The sequence below is a fragment of the Corvus hawaiiensis genome, chromosome 4, assembly GCF_020740725.1.
Source record: "Corvus hawaiiensis isolate bCorHaw1 chromosome 4, bCorHaw1.pri.cur, whole genome shotgun sequence".
NCBI classification, from domain to species: Eukaryota; Metazoa; Chordata; class Aves; order Passeriformes; family Corvidae; genus Corvus; species Corvus hawaiiensis.
In genome coordinates this window covers 46,802,162-46,819,680 of record NC_063216.1, presented here as the reverse complement: position 1 = coordinate 46,819,680, position 17,519 = coordinate 46,802,162, and the positions used below count along the sequence as shown (strand labels likewise).

Genomic DNA, 17,519 nt, shown 5'->3' with positions numbered 1-17,519 from the left:
TTTGGTTGGAGCTGTGGGTTTGGCTCTTCCTGATGCCTCTCATGCTTACTTCCTTTGGTGAAATTAAGGCTTCACATGCAGAGTGTATCACCTGTACCTCCAGAATCAACCTAGTCCAGTGAACAGGACTGTGTTCTCCCCTTCCCCCTTGCACACCTCTTCATCTGCTTTGGGGGGATCCTGCACTAAAGTTTGTGATCAGAGATGACAGAATTAAATTCCACAAGCTTTAAAAGAAACTTTAGAAATGCTGGACCATTCCTATCCTCATTTGTCCATGACTGTGTTAAAATATTCAGTTTACACAGTGTTCAGCATTGGTGCCTGTCAGACCTGAAGGTTCTGCTTGCTTATCCAGATATCAAAAGCAAAAGGTAGAACACCCTGGGCACTTGTACTATACTGCTGCCTTGCAGTATATCTAGTTGTCTTTCATTTATGTAGGAAACCTATTTAAATTTGATGCACCCTTTCTATTTTGTGACACCACAAGCAAGCAAAGAGCTCTTGTACCTTTCAGTAAACCTGCACCACCCTTTCAAACCCTGCAGTAGATTGCAATTCAATTTCCTATTTGCATAAGAATATTTGAGAACAGGGTACTTGCACCTTTTGAGAAATATGTGAGGCACTAAACCCACTGTGCTTCCACATGACCTTCAAACTGAAGGTCAATCCATATTCTCAATACTCTCAGCACAGATGGTAAATTTGATACCACACTTCTGGCATGAAGGACCATTTTTGTGTCTAAAATAAAATATAGCTAAATGCTCTAAATTTTGCCAGTACAGAATGATTCAAGAAAAAAGCACGTTGTTCCAAGACCGATGGTGCTGATGTGGGAGTTCAGAAAGGTGGCTGAGAGAATTATGGGACCCAGTCATTGGAAGAAATAATTATTACTTTACTTCTGAGAGACTTGCCTGCTTGAATTTGACCTGGCTTTTCACAGAAATGGCGCTCCCTGGCTACCTGCCTGCACTGAGCAGGTGGTGTCAGAAACAGAACCAGCACACCACCGCTGAATTTCTCAAGCCAACACAGAAGACCAAGTAAGAAGGATAAGCATTTTTATCACTACTCAGTTCTGAAACGGCCATCACTTCTCTATACATTATTTTCAAAAGGGAGTGAAACTAAAACTAAGCATAATTTACTAACTTGAAACTTTAAAGGGGGAAAAGAAACTTAGAATTGAGAAGATCATAGATATATATTATCAATCTCCAGGCAAATGAGTGATAGAAATTTGGAAATTAGGTGGTAAGTTACCTACTGCACACAAAAACTCAGAACCTTTTCTCCTACTATCTGTTTCCTGTCCTGTCTGCTAGCAGAACAGTTACCTGATGACTTACAACAGGAGGACACATGCAAAAGCTAAATATAGCTCAGTCATAAGTGTTTATATTTGAAACATCTGTACAAATGGATACAAAACAAATGCACTGCAGCAAAACACACACAAAACACAGAGAAACCCATCACATGACACCAGGATCTGCAATCTGTGCACGTTCTGAACAAAAAACCCCACTTTTTGCTGTGAGCATGATCAAACAGGTTACCCAAAGAGGTTGTGGAGTTGTCATCCTTGAAGAGGTTTAAATTGTGACTGGACACAGTTTCTGGCAACATGCTCTAGGTGACCCTGCCTGACCAGGTGAGTTGGATCACGTATCTCCAGCTCTCTCTTTCCGCCTAAGGACTTCTGATTAATTTGTGTAAGTACTAACACATGCAGTTCATTTAGAAGTAGTAGGCTCACATGTCATGTTACACACATACCACTTCCACTCTCCTGTGTGAAAGCACAACAGGAGTTCATGCAGATCAACAGTTTGTGAGGCCCTGGTAACCACCTAAACAGATTATAAGGTATGTTATGGGAATAGATTAAAATAATTTGTTCTTCTGCCTTGGTCTGCCCATTTGTCTTAGTAATTTTTGCCCCAATTGCTTTCATTGACTGCAAAAATCCCAATTATTAAAGACAACACAATATTGTTGTTTCCTTACTGCAAGTAGCTTATCTGGGGAATGTGTGCAGGATAGGAGGGAGCTTTCTTACGTATGCTCTGGGCCCTTTTCACATCACTTGTAAAAAAAATGGGCTAATATTCACAAAACACTTTGCTCTTTGTACAAGCACTTATGAAGTGGACACTTCTATTGTGCTACCCTGACAGGAATCCTTTTTGTATCTTTTGTATACTCTCATAAAGAGAATGAAGAGTCTAGTTAAAGGGGATATTTTGTGGCAGCTTGCTTTATTTTACTTTTATTTTTAATGTGTCATTATTGTATGGAAAAATGGAATCTGTCTTGCCATTTTCATTCCCAATTAATCTTTCCTACACTGGATGTCCAAAGGGCTTCGGGTGATTCCTCAAAGAGGCCATTTCTCCAAGCCAGGAGGACAGTTTCCATTTTGGTGACTTGTACTGCAAGGTCCTCTCTGTTCTCTTTTCACAAGCCCATATTTGTAAAAAGCTTGTGTCAGGATGGCTCTATTGGTCAGAAAGAGGGGCTCTCTGAATCTGTATCCTATCACAGTTGCTAGTTGCCAACACCCAAAGAGAAAAACATGTATCACTGTACATTACAAATATTTTCCCTCCAGCAGTTTGAAGAATAAGGATTTTACTGACCCAGAGAGGATTAATGTGTTTAAAGACTGTCATGGGTTCTTCTGGGAGTTTTGTTCAGTTGCCATTTGAACTCCTTGAAGTTCCAAGGTGGCCACGTGTCTGCCACCTGTGTATGTGGGAAGAACCAGAACAAGGACTCTCTTTTATATTGAACATACACCAACTAGTTTCTCTCAGCGTCTTTCATTTTTGTACTAAACAGACACTGAAGGACTATTTCTTCAATGCTAGTCATGATTTCAGAGACTTTGTAGTATCTCATCCCTCAAGATAGTTCTTTTCCAGTCAATCTGGGCATTCCTTGCACAGAATATATTCCATACTTTGATCACCCTTGTGGTCTACCTTTAAACTTTTCCATGGGTACCACCCATTCTGAAATGGAAGAAAGGAGACATGGCATTTCAGATAAGAGCAAACCATCAATTTACACAGTGGCGTAACTGCTTTGCTATGTTCCTTTCTAATCCCCTCTAATATACAAGTGGGTTTTTCACTGCTCCTGACTGTTAACCTAGTAGTTTTCTAGAAACACTTGTAAGACTAAAACCTTGCTTGAGAGACAGTGCATGCTCCTCCCTGGAACAGGGATGACTGGACAGTAGTAGCCCTTCTTCTTAAGTTCCCATCACAGTCCAAATTCCAGTTAGTAGGCATATTTGCTGAGGGGTGGGCTTCAGTGGTCAAAGATGAACCCCTGTTTCTTTGCAGTTTGCTACAGTGGGCAAAAGTCCTTCGATGATTTTAACAATGTTTAAGCCATTAACCATTTCAGACCCTCACACCTGCCCCTATAATCATGGATTCCCCTGTTCTGATATAAATTTAAACCAAGGTCCAGCACAAGAAGGGAATTTTAAAGCGAATTCTTGAGCCATGGTGTATCACATGAATTCTTGTCCACATGTTCTGGTCAGGGATATAGCATGGCACAGTTCTGTAAAGGATGGAGCTTTGAGCTTCCCCTGCATTAGTGTGAACAGAAAGCTGACCACAGTAGAGTAAACACATCCCCTTCCCAGCACATTTGGTACCTCATGCACAAGTCAGTTTTCGGAGAGCTGTATCTCTTCCTTGAAACAAGGCAGAACCACATCAGATATCCCTGAGGCCTCTGTGGCAAGACAACAAGCACAGTACATGCATGAGTGTTAAGCAAAAATCAACAAGCACCTTTCACTTTTAATGATGCCTGATGCCCCAAAGCTCTTACTACCCCGTCCATTTATTTTTCCTTTTTATCTTTATGCAGTGACAATGTTCAACTTTGCAACAGATGTACTGGTGAATGCCACAGCTTCTGAAGAGTCAGTAGATGGTTATCATAGAAAGTAATTTATATCAAACCACACTCCCCAATAAGGCATAAGAAAAAGCCAGTCAGTTCCATGGCCCATCTTTAAAAACATTTCCGATGCTTTCCTTAGCCATTCTTGGAATTGTGGTGTCTGTCTGCTGAGTTTTTCCTCTTCCGGAGTTTGACTTTCACCAGTACTCCCTGTATTAAATTTGACATTTCCCTGCATTAGCTTTGACATTACCCTGCTTTTGTATTCTGGAATAACTTTTCCTTCAAGGGTAAGCATGTACATTTTTCCTCACCAAGTTTAAAGTAGGTAAAGCATCCATAGTAATCTCCCAGTGCTCAGGTAATTCAGTCACTGTGTCTTCACCCAGGTGGTGTTGACTTAAGTTCTACTCCAGGCTCAGTCATTTGCCTCCAGATCTGAGATCCAAATAAATCCTAGTCCATGTGGGTTGCTCCAGAGCCTATGTTTCTCAGACTTCAATATGTCATCAGAAAGGATCATCAAGACTAAGTATATTAATGATAAAAGGGCAACTATTCAGGAGGGAACCAGCCAACCTGAAAGAGAAAAGTCAAGTTATCAAAAAACTCCCAAATGTACAAATATTTTCCTTGGTGTTCAAGTGACATGTACAAGACATTGTTTGGCCTCATCTGACAATGAACCTCTTTGTCTGTCCATGCATTTCTCTGCCTACTTTCTTTTGGGGAAAGAATGTTGCCAGGACAGAGCAGGTCACAGTGATAATGACTGCAGACGTAGTCTGACTGCTGAAGGTGGATACTCCTGAAAATCTGTTGGCTGGTTCATGGAGAGAGGAGAAGGCTGGGACAGTGCGAGGGATGCTTCACCAGGAGGAGGAGTCCTACAAGGACAAGGCAGTGCTATTACAGAACAGTGGAGCGAGTACAGTGGCGTTTTCCCTTTCCCACCTTGCTGAAAGCAACTGTTCAAGACTGGTTTAGGGTGAATTCAGGATGTGCTCAGGGAGAGGAAACTAGGAGGATCCAGAGGAAAATGCTCCAAGCTCTCTGGAGGAAGCTTAACTGTGGCTGTTGCAGGAGCCTCTCAAAACTGGAACAGCAACAGAAGATGAAAAATACAACAATGTTCACATTGCATGTTAGACAAATAGGCATACCATGGACACTGTGCGTGTATTTTTTATGCAAGAGAAAGAAGACGCATAGGACTGAGAAAGAGAGATGGCTCATCATCCCAACATTCTGTAATTCAGGCAAAATGCATAGTGTCAGGAGCATATGTCTCGGTATATTTGGACAGCTTAGTCGTAGAACCCCATCCATATAACAGAAAGTTTATAAGCTAGGATGGCTATCAGAAGATGCACAAACCCATATTTTGGAAGTTAAGAATGGTACCCAGAGTGGGACTGACTGAACTTGCACACATCTAGGCTGCCTTTCAGGCTGAATATACAAGATATTCCTTCTGGTTCATAACTTTCATACTGATTTCCCTGTCCACTCCAGTGTCTGCAAATAATTTCTACCCACTGGCAATGCAGGTAAGAACTATTTCTCCAGTCCCCACCACACAGAACTAACAGCCAAGGGTTCCCAGAGTTTAAGTAGTTTATTATGGCCCAGAATTTAAGGCTTCCAGACAACTGTGACAGTCTATGGAGGAAAAAAAACTTTGGGACATTGGAAATAACCTTGGTTGTTTAACTGTGTTCACCACTGTGAATATCCTTAACAAGGTTTACAAACAACCTTGCAATCTCTAAATTAGGGCATGACTGGAAACAGAACACAGTCATTCCCTGTTTTCACTGTTTGTTAGTTCCTTGGAGTTGCTGTGAGTAATCAGACTTACAGGCTGAAAAATGAGATGTGCAGAAACCCCTTAGTTCTTCATTAGCAGGAAAATACTAAATTAGTAGGAAAATGGTCTTCACCTAGAGGGGAATTTTAGGAGTATTTATCGTCCCTTTGTGTATACCTGAAATACTCTTCCTTGATAATAAGCTTGGAGCCAAGAATTTCTCTTAATTCTTGTTCTATTGATGTGCTTGAAATGAGATTAGCAGAAATTCCACAAAAAAAAAAAAAAAAAAAAAGAAAGAAAGTTAATTCTTCTTCCTAAACCTAACAATTTATTAAAATATGGAACTTACTTACAATTGGCTTTTTCTCTTTTAATAAGGCTTTAGCTTGGGTTTGGGACAATGCAATGAAACTTGTCTCTGTTTAACACAAAAGGTATTCTGCAGTGGCACAGTAGGATGATTCCAGCTGACCTCTATCACATCTGTTAAAGATGCTATTTTATCCTGTAAGAAGACTGAAGACATTCAGCCAGACTTCTCATCAGTCTGGTTAAAAAGCTCCAGACTGAAAATGAATCACAAGAAATTTAATCATGCCTTATAAAATAGAAACACTTTTCCTCTTCAAATAAAGTATTTTGTGATGGCTAATATATCACTTGTCTCTCCTCTTCTGCTTTAGCTGTGGCTCTAGGCATTTTTTTCAGGAAAACAGTGAAAAATCAACACAGTTTGGGGAAAAATGAAGGGTATACAAACCGAATATATGAAATGCATTTACAAGAATAACTTTTATAAGAAAGTTTAAAAAAAGGCAATCATGTAAGCCTTCATCTGAAAGAAATACAGACAAGTATTAAGTATTTTTGCATCTGTTAGTCCAAAAATAGACATTTGCAAGCAGGAAGTTTTGGCTGTGCTATTTTGCCATTTAGTTACAGTATCAGAATTTCAAATTCTGAAGAGTAGAATATTAATGTATTTTAGAAAAAGGACTATATTTCTCACATAAAATATAACAAAGTCCGTACGATCACAGTCTGTTCTCATCACATAGCCATAATACTTACCATAGGATTTTTTATGCACAAGATAGAAGTAAAAGTTGCTCTTAGAGGAGGAAAAAAAAATGGTTGAAGTCTATTAAGTGGCATAACTAGTGCACCTAACTAAACAGGAAGTCCATCGTGTGTGATAAATAACACAGATAAAAGAATGCTTATATTGTACAGAATTTTGATCAGAAAACAACCCTTGAGACACAGACCAGGGCAGAAAACTATCAAGATATTACAACTAGTATCATGTCTATAATAAAATGAAATTCTCCCTGAAGTTCCAGAAGAAAAAAAATAACAAAGAGTAGTTGTGCACATTATTTTTATGTCTATAGAGCACAATGCTGAAGAAATCCCATCATGCTTTGACTGTGAGTGCTGGGATAAACCAGGCCAAAGAAGGTAAGTCTGCTCTTCTCATCTGTACTTTTAAGTTTAGAGAAATTATGAAACTGTCTTTGATCTGCCATCAAAAGGGGCAGCTTCACCTTCCCCAACCCTTCTAGCCAAGGATCTCCCACTTACAGTACCAAGAGCAGTCTTAGATTGTTAGGTCAGTTGTAAAACTGCATCCTCCAAACAGCCTTCTTAAATGTTTTGCCTTTGGACAAATCCAGTAACTTGACAAACTGTGTCTAAATCACCTACATAACAGGAATTACCAAAGCTTCCAACACCAAAGTGTGTCTGAATGGGACAGATGATGGTGGAATGCTGCTTTCCTGTGAAATGTGTGACAAATGCAGTTTAAAAGCAGATGCCATTTCAGAAAAGTCTCATAATATTAGAAGTTCACACAACCATTGGAGCACTGATCACCTCCTTAAATCATCGAGGAAATATTAACTTGATTCGAGGGAGAAGGGAGCTTTCTCATAAAGCTGCCAGTATTGGAACTGGGGCACGAAGTTTTACTAAGATATTTCTGAGTTCAGTATTGCAATACAGAACAGAAGCTCTCATTTTGAAGGCTGCATACACACTCCCTTCTTTTAGTGCTCACCACGGTTGACCATCTCCTCACTTGCTTTCCAATTACCTGCCTCAGCCATCGGAACACCAAACATCAGCCAAATACCTTCTCAGAGGTCATCCTTCTCAAATAGTGCCTCCTGCATTCCCAACTACCTCTAGGAGTAATGGGCCTACTCAGATTCCAAGGTGAGCATCTTTCATGCAAGTTTTGCTTGGATGGTTAAGAGTCTACTGACTGTACTACTTCAGTGACATTGGGGACTTCCCTACAGAGGTCTACAAACTGGGCAAGGTTGTGGCGAGTGCCCTGAGGGTATGACCAAGAGCAGTAGGGTGTTCTGTGGCTGCCAAGACATGGGCATGCAACAAACAACAGACACTCTGTGAGCCTCTGGGAAATGCCTCTGTCCATGGACAATACCAAGGGACAGAAGGAAAATGAGAATGGAGTCCACTAGAGGAGAGGTGTGCTCCTGAGAATCAGATTCTCTGAATGGGAAAAAAAGCCCTAAGAAGATGCCCAGGGTCACAAAAGCAAACAGGGTGCCATCATGCAAGGGAAGAGGATCACTTTGCAATTTGCAGTTTTACAGCAGCATCTGCAAGAAGGCAAGTGTAGACACAAACAAAGAACCAGTCATGTTATATTCTGATAAGAGTTTCTTCCAGTGAACTGGATCCAGACAGAGCCCATGTCTTTCACCTCAGCTACTCCTGTGTCCAACCTCAATTACACAGCAAGAGCTATACTGTTGAATTGCAGTCTGAGACAGTGAAGAAATATCTCTTCTAGCTGTCCTCTCTGAGAATTCATCACCTCCCTCGTTTTGATGTGAAGGGACTATCTTTGGTCTGGGTGAAGTGTAACTTTTGTTGACCCACACTTTCGTGAATTGTGTGCAATATCCCTTTGCTGGTATAAGAGGTTATAGGCCCAGAAAAGACAGGGATGAGGGACTGGGACAGGCCCTGGTGAACAAGTAAAGGAATTGCTGTTGATCTCAGATGACACAGAATAATAATGCAGAGGACCAGTTTAAGGGGTCCATCTCTGGCTGCCAAAGTTAGGGCAGATGAATCTCATTCAGAAACCTCTGATAAGTCCTATGGGTTAGTTATTATGTTTGTCAAGACAGGACTTGGACCGTGCTTGTGTGGCTGGAGTGATAATCCCTCTGCCATCTGTTTCCTGGGAATCACCAAGAAGTCACCCACTGCAAGATGCTGTGATGATCTCATCTGTTGGAGCTAGCACAAACTGTCTTGCCTCCACTGAATTTGGGTTTTGGCCATGGAGGCAAGAAGTGCACCAGCCTGTACACTCCTCCAGGGCTGCCACAACCAGCAGAAAATAGCATGATGTAAAGACAATTCAGGCAGCACATGCTGTGTTCAAGTGGAAGAAACAAACTATTTTTGCTTCTGTCATCTTCTTTGTCCAGCAAACTCCCAACTGACGTTTGATACGTGGGAGACAAGCAGAACATTGAAATCTGAAATGCTGACAGATGCTCCAAGGAAGTGACATGGGCGATTTACCTGGTCCTCCTCATCCTTTTCCCCAAGTCCTACAAGCTGCACCACACCAGTTACCAACCTGTTAACCCATAGTTTGGGAAGAGCTGGTCCCATGGTCTTTTTTCCTCCTGGTCATGCTGCACCATGCTAGATACCTGAGCCAGCCCAGGCCTCCCTTCACCTACTTCAGGACTCCAGAATTATTCAGGCTCCAAGACTTCCTCAGCATTCCCTGAAGTATCTTTCTCTCCTTAGCCAAGACAGAAACAGCTAGTCACCTAGAAACATAAAAAGTGGAATTTAAAGGTTCTATTAGAAGCAATAAAAAATTATTATATTTATCTTACAAAGAAGATACCAGATAAGCAAATACAACTGAGTTATGACAGGCTAAAATTCGCTTAAATTTAATACAGTATAAACATCAAATTTCAGCCAAAGAAAGTTAATCAGATCATAAAAATTTGTCTAGACATTGTCAGATGTCAGACTATGGAGACACAAATCTATCTTTTTAGTAGAAACACAGAAGATATTAATATTGAATCAGATTTCTGTAATAAACCACAAACCATGTTAAAAGCCAAAATCTTAATTTCGCAGGTATACTCTGCCTCCCATCTCTATGGGATTGCATGTTACAGACTCCTGAAAGGTTTTAAAAAATCTCTAACATATGGCAGATAAGATTGTTACAGTTCCATTCTGAATACATGCACAGGCATCATCTGCTCTGCATAACACTGATGTTCTTCAGGGTGCCACCATGTTCTCTATTTAAGAAAGCAAAAGGAGCACTCCCTTCCATTCTTTCCCTGAATATTCATGCCAAAAATTCTTTCCATCCCTGATTACAGAAGATTTACATTGTTGTTATCTTTATTATTAGAGAATAAAATATAACAGCAACAGTAATAAGATTGATACTGTTCATTATAATTATCAATATTGATTATAAACTGTTGTGGGGAAACAGAAACAAACAACTTTTATAAGTTACTGAATTCTACAGAAAGTCACACAGCATAAAAAAACATTTCCTAATTGCAAGAACAGGGAAGACTTTTTATCTACCATGGCACTAACAGTGAACGACGTCTTTCCATACCATTACTTGCAACTTTTGAATCTCAGACACTTCAGCCAGACACTTCTTGATGTCTAAAGTCTTGTAAAGCACGAGTTAGTTTGAGATATATAACTAGTGGGCAGCGTGTTGCAATTAAGGTGTTAAAGTGTGTAATTTCCTGTTGGTGTTGCTATCCAACTTGTTTTGGATTTCAAATGCATTTCAGCCACCAACTGATAATGTTCCATCCTTATTAAAAATATTTTTGTATATTCGATGATAGACACTCTTTTTCTGTTCCTAGGCAAAAGTTGTGCTGAAATCTGGAGTATTTAATCTGTTTTTATTACTATTAGCTTTTATTACTGTTGGTCATTAAGTGTAATTTTAGTAATCCATTTGGCAAGATGTATGATGAAAGATCTTAAATTTGCTAAACCAGAGTTTACCCACTCTTCTGCATTTCAGACAAGAGAGGCAAGTGTCAATGGACCATCTACACTCATTTCACACTCTTTTGAATGAAGAATAGGAAATTTTATGTATCATGGCTCATTGCAGAGAGACTTTGGATCCCTTTCTAGTCAATAAAGCAAAATAAGCCTTTTGTAGTGTGATCCATCTTATTGAAGATTTAGGAATCAGCTCTATAGATCCTCCTTTCATGCATACTTCTGTGCTCGGGAGGGTCTTAACTGGAAATTTTCCCTGGAGTCCTAAATGAAAACGTGTGCATTGAGGATTTATCTTTTTCTTAAAGCACTCATTTTGATTTGGTTTTGGCAGGACTGAATTTGGTTTTTTGCTTTTTTGGGGGGGCTTTTTTTTTTTTTTTTTTTTTTGCACATGCTCACTACCGAGATTCACTAGTATTTCCAGATTTTGGGAAGGAAAACCAGGAGATTTGGGTGATGAGAGAGAAAAGAGCCAAGGGAAGAGCTCAGAAAAGAAGCAGCAGTATTGAGATATCATACATATATGGACAAAACATATGGATGCACATCACACATCTGTCCCCCTTCTCATTACAAAATTCAGCATTGCCACAATAAAAGTCCACATGTGGCCAGGCATTCCTGTACTTTCTGAATCTCATCTTCTTTTCTCTCTCTTTCATAAACATAGAAGATCCTGAGTTTCCTGGGACAGTGCTTATCAAACAGTCCCATCTAAATCCAACAGTTTAGATCCCATCTCTTGGATGGGATCCTGAGCATCAGGCAGGTGAATGCAGGACATCACCAGGAGCCCAGTGCACACAAGGGGTGTAGTATCATACTGTAGGTATCTTATTCAGAAGCAACTAATTACAAAACACAGGTAAGAAGACACCCATGCAAGCACAACTGTATTCCACTGACAGAGCAGTGCAAAACAGCTTCCAGCCAAACAGGCAAACATGGAGACAGGGAAGCTAAAGAAGGGGCAGATGAGCAGCCAGGGCACACTATCCCCTGAGAACAGCATTGCCAAGGGGCAGTATGGGGATGGGGAAGGATACAACAGGGAGAGGAAGAGCAGAATGCTGACTCTTATGGAGTCAGCAATAAATCCACTGAGAAATTACCAAATTCAAATATGAGAGCCATCTTTAACAGACTTCCAGGACCTCTATGAAAACTCTCTGGACTGAGCTTTTTGAAAACATCTGCTATGGACCAATCCTATCTAAAAATCTCTTAGAAAAAATTGTTTTCTTTATTTTTTCACTACATTAGACTTGCCATTCAAACATCCATTCTTCCTATGGTAAATGGCTATATTTCTTAAGTAATTTTTTTATTATCTGGACCAGTAATTTAATTCCAGTAATTTTCGACTGAAGGAGCTATAGTCATAACTTTTAACACAGAAATGCTGTCTGCAAAAGACCTCTAGACTGTGAGGGTTATACTGAGCAGTCTTGCCTGTATAATTTAACCATTCACAGCTAAGTAAGACCGACTATACACCACAGAGCTGAGTTTTTTAAATTCCTTTGCAATAATAAATAATAAAGTGATTGACCAAACCATTTTTGTTGAAAAAATTACATAGCATATTACAGTAGAACTGAAATATAAATGTAAGACTAAGAAATCTTTACATGGTTTGCTACTTGGCTTTACAGTTTGTGAAGTACAGCAATTATTTAATTGCTAGTAGAGTCAATATATAATATTTCTCGACAGTCCTTATCCTACTATTGCAGTAATTGCAGTGTTCTCTAGATCAAGATGAATTTCTTTCTATGGTTATAGAAGCTTTAGTTTTCAAGTTTCTATAAAATAGTGGCGATATTTTTGGTGACAGGAATGGGCTGATTTAATACAGTAGCTTCAGAAAAGATCCTAAGCTGTAGTTCTCCATACAGAAGTTTTGGACTCACTGTGAATGATCTCTTCTACATACGGTGGTATTAGTTCCCTTGTTCACATCCAAAACTTCCCCGTGGAGGGACCTGTAATAATAGTGACTATCATCAACACAAAGTCTTTGGACCAGCCAACATTCACCCTACTGGTCACCTCATTCCTGACAGCCCCTTAGCCCTATGATCTCTATCACCAGAGTGTCCTGACCCTGGAAGAGAGTGTTTTTTTGGGGGGAATTGGCTAGAGCTTCCTACAGAGTGCCTCTGCCGGCAGGACAGCCAGCCTAGTACAGCAAAATGAAAGTGCAGCACATCTGATTGTCCGCAACCAGCTTTGCAGGGAGAAATGTTAGGCCAGAAAAGTACCAGAGCAGGAGTCTGCCAGCTGACAGTGACAACCAAAATGCTACTAGACATCTGTTTCACAGTACTGTCAAGTGAAGACAGTCTCTCTAGGGAGAAACAGAAAGCAAACAGCACAAAGGGTCATGTTGAATCATTTGCCTTACTCCAAAAACCAGAGATGGTTCTCAACATAATTAAACAAATACAATTTTTTCCATCACCAAAAATCAATTCAGCCAGCAGAAAATTGTGACGGTACTAAATATACATATGGAGGAAACAAGAGTAAAGTAATTTAATATATGATGTTTCAGTTCACACATAATTTAATTTTAAATTGTTTTTAATTTTGCATATTAAATTTTATGCTTTGCTTCTGTAGAGTACCTCAACAAAGTAATTTCTGTAGAGATGAAAACCAGTGCTGCTGGGATTTTGGATTTAGTAGCTTTCTGTACATAGTTGCAGGAGTCTTGACACTTCGATACAGAACTAATTTATAAACCTATTTTGAATGCATATATTGTGATTGAAATACATTATTAATGTCCTTTGCAAGTTGATGGAGAAACCTTACCTTGTCGGACTAACTGTTGCAAACAGAAAGTTCAATCAGTAGAGAAATAAATTGGTGTACAATCAAGGCGTAGGAATATCTCTTGCTTCTTTTACCTTGCCTGGATATTTCATAATGATAGCCAAAAATATAAAATGCTTTGAAGGAATTGTGATCCTCCATTTTTAAGCCATTAACTTTTGAAACACGTTGCTTCAGATATACCCTTTCCTGTATTATTCTGAGAGGGTGCAAGTCATCTGTAAAAGCAAAAATGGAACAACCCTTTTAAGAATATATTTGAAGGCAACCACTATTAATGCCTGTATAGTGGCCAAAAGATAGCCTATACATCCTGAGCAGAAACTGACTTAAATTCCAGTAAATCCTATTTCAGGTAGAAGACCATTAACATTATTAAATCAGTAGGGCATTAGGGGAAACAGCAGGAGCACAGTGATGGTAGTGACATTTTTCCTTAGTTGGTCCCAAAACACAGTCATGATGTCTCTGTTCCCTGGTCTCCCATACTGCTTAATAGGGTGCCATCAAGGTCCAGGAATTGATTTTCAAGTAGGAGTAGTTGTCCTGCTCAGCTCTGAGACAAACAATGGCATTTACTGCAGCAACTTGCTTCGGAGAGCAGGATGGGTCCCTGGAAACTCTACCTCAATGTCTCTCCTTGATTTGCCAGCTCTACTCCTTTCCACTTGGGAAGATGTCTCCTCAAGGAATAACACCTAAAAGCAGACAACTCACCTTGCTAAGGAGTCCAGGGCTGCAGCCAGGTCTCTGCAGAATGAAGTGAAATGCAGTCTGACTGGCACAGGGAGCTGGCGAGCTTCGGAGCTGAGCCAGGGCCTTGCTCCTCGGGGGAGGGAGCGTACCAAGCATTCCACCACCTGGACGACAGCAGTCTCCTCCACATTAAAGATAGTCTTGAAACTGTTAAACTGAAATAAAATATTCTTTTCTTGCAAGACCATTTCACAAAATCTCAAGTGGGAGCACATGAGAGGAGAGTAAGGTTATAGGGAGAGAGAGGTTCTTGACATATTGAAGTGTATTTATGGGTGCTTTGACAAGCAAAATTTTCCTACTTGATACTTGAAAACAAGCCAGGCCACCACCTACAGTATGAGTTTTATAAGAAAGAAACATACCATGACACCTACTTACCTAATCTTGGGGAAAATCTCTGCTCATACCCCAAACCTACCAATTGATTTAAACAAAAAGCTTGCAGCTAAAACATATGAGCTGACATTTTTAAGAATCCAGGGATCTTGCTCCTGTGTACTTGTTCTTGCAGTTTTTTGCTTCCCCCAAAGAAGAAAAGAAAAAAAAATCCTAACTTCTAAGCAGCAGGACAGTTCTTTACCAGCTATATATATATATATACTATACTATATATAGTATATATACTATTGTCATAGGTTAGCAACAACTATATACTGCATCTCCCAGTTTCTACACAAGCACTAGGCATTCCCAGCTGATCTCAGCTGTTAGTTTCTCTGCAAACACATTCCAATTTGCTTTCTCTCTCTCTGTGTCCACCAAAATTGAAATGGGAAGTCCCTCCTGAAAGCTCCTGCTTTCTCTACCTCCTAACTGAAGCTCTTTATATGGCTTCTCAGACCTAACTCCAGGACAATTCTCCTCCACAAGGAAATCTTCCAACATAAATGAAACATCACTGGTCAGGAGCCTTTTACTTCTAATTGTACACTAAAGTCATTATATCTGTCCAAGAGGGAAGGATTTAGGGTCTGACAAGGAAAATCTCTCAGATAGAGGGTTGTGCATTGAGCTGGATGTGTTAGAATGATGGACTTCTGTTGCACTGCTTATTTTGCAGCTGTGGCAGCAGATTTGGTCAGTTCTGACTATAGTTACTGAATTAATGAGTCATCATTCTGCAGCATTTTACAGCAAAAAATTCACTGAGTATTTTTAAATGTCAGGCTCGTGCAATTGCATTTTTAAGTTTCCTCTCTTCTGTCTTGCTCCAATGCCTCTGGTCACTATGCCTCTGGTCTGGTATGTGATGGTCACCATACCCCATGTCTCTGGTGCTTTGCCAAGGGAGGCAAAGGAAGGACAGAGAGATGGTGTTTGGAAAAAGACAAGAAATTCTTATGGCAAAGTCTGCACAAATTAAATAATCCCAAGAGATATTTCCATTAGCTCTTTCAGAGGAGCAAGAGCTCTTCTGAACTCTGGAAAACATTTCTACAGCAGTCCTTGGACAAACATCTTTGTTCTCACCCTACTATTTAATCAACGAGAGGCTCTGCTAGGCACCAGAGTATTTTCATTCACTGCTTTTTTCCATGTGTCACCTACTCATAGCCCCGCTGTGAAGGTACACTGCTATCCCTGAGAGATCCTTCTTTGCTTTTTGCTCCTATGGAAAAGCCATTTCACTGTGTAAATACAAGGCTGCAATTCCCAACACAGACAGCAGCTTTCAAAATGGGAAAATATAGGGCATGCCAGGTCAAGGCCTTTCTGAAATTGTACTGCATCTAATTGCAGCCTCCAGTATCCACAGCACTTGTACCCTGGTGTCGGAGTCGTGCAGACCTGAAGGGAGGCTGCTTTAGAAATCGGGGTGTTCCAAGTCAGGGAGTACCTACAGCTACTCCCAAGGCCATACCTTGTCACCCTACAACATAAAACAGATGTAATGCATGGCCATTCATAAGCTCTACAGACAGGTAAGAATATGAAAAGTTCTCTTGGGATTTTTAAGGTAAATCCGAAACACCTCACCACAGCACCCTGTGTCAGGTTAAAAGGAATAGTTCGAATATTAACGTATGTGACTTGCAGTAACAGACTACACCATCCAAGCTAGCTTGTACACTACCAGAAACCTGTTTATATTACCCTAAAGTCACCTCTGAAATGAGTCCAGGCCTTGTGATTAGGATGAAGGTTAGTTTATCTAGCTATTCTGGTCCTGTGAAGTGATACATTTTCCAGAGGTTCATGCTAAGCATTCTTCCTTTTTTTTCCACACAGCATCAAACACCCTCCCATCTTTGTCTTTAGACCTTACCCAGCTCCCCAGTGCTCTGTACATCAAATTCAGAACCCCTGCTTTGAAAGCTTGCAGCATGTGTCTGTGGCAGGGAATTTACCCTCCTTCACAAACTTATTTTTTATATTACTCTCTTCACCTCCCACACAGAAGATATGCAGGTCCTTTCATACTACTTTACAATTCTGGAATGTCCACCCTAAATCTGTCCTAGCTGTAAGGGTCTGCAGCTGTTCCTAATCTTTCACAGTTTCCTTAAATTAAGTGATCAGGTTGGTTTCAATGCAATCAAAAGCTTGTAAAGACTTTGCTGTGTATCACCCTCTTCTCTGGTTCTGCAGACACATTTTGACACAAATCAAATCAGAAATCTTTATGGTATAAAATCATCTTTTATACAGTAACAAGGCCCTTACTGCTGCTCCAAAACTCTTACATTGACAGTAAGGTATATAGTGCAAACAGCTGTGATTTCTTTAATTCTTGAAAAGGGAGTTAAAGCCTTATCTTGCTCTCCCTTGGCTGAAGTGGAAGAAAAAAAAGACTGTATGTAGTCTATAAAAATAACATTGATAAAGCTAAAGGTGAGACATAGGCAAGGAATGTCAGGTAAGTGAAGCTGGAACCATTAATTAACCCCAGTGAGTTTTCATCTTCTTAATTAGAAACTGAAGACTCTTCTTTCAGATACTCAATTAAAAATGATACAGACATTCTTATTCTGTTTTTTTCATAAAACTACAGTTTGAGTATCTCATAACAGTGTATACATTAGATAAACAAAGAAATACATGCAATATGCGTATTATTGCCTATAAATAATGCATATAAATAATGTGT

The 17,519-nt window shown here is 39.9% G+C and overlaps 1 long non-coding RNA gene across 2 annotated transcripts; it reads right to left on the bottom strand.

Moving 5' to 3' along the window:
• Positions 1–1,056: 1,056 nt before the first annotated feature.
• On the bottom strand, positions 1,057–14,445 carry LOC125325530. Of its 2 annotated transcripts, XR_007203374.1 has the most exons (5): positions 14,390–14,445; positions 13,652–13,890; positions 12,745–12,816; positions 9,387–9,585; positions 1,057–4,521 (listed from the first exon to the last, which is right to left on the bottom strand). It is a non-coding gene; the product is annotated as an uncharacterized LOC125325530 (long non-coding RNA). The 2 variants fall into 2 exon arrangements; XR_007203373.1 differs by having other exon boundaries at positions 1,057–9,585.
• Positions 14,446–17,519: the final 3,074 nt, after the last annotated feature.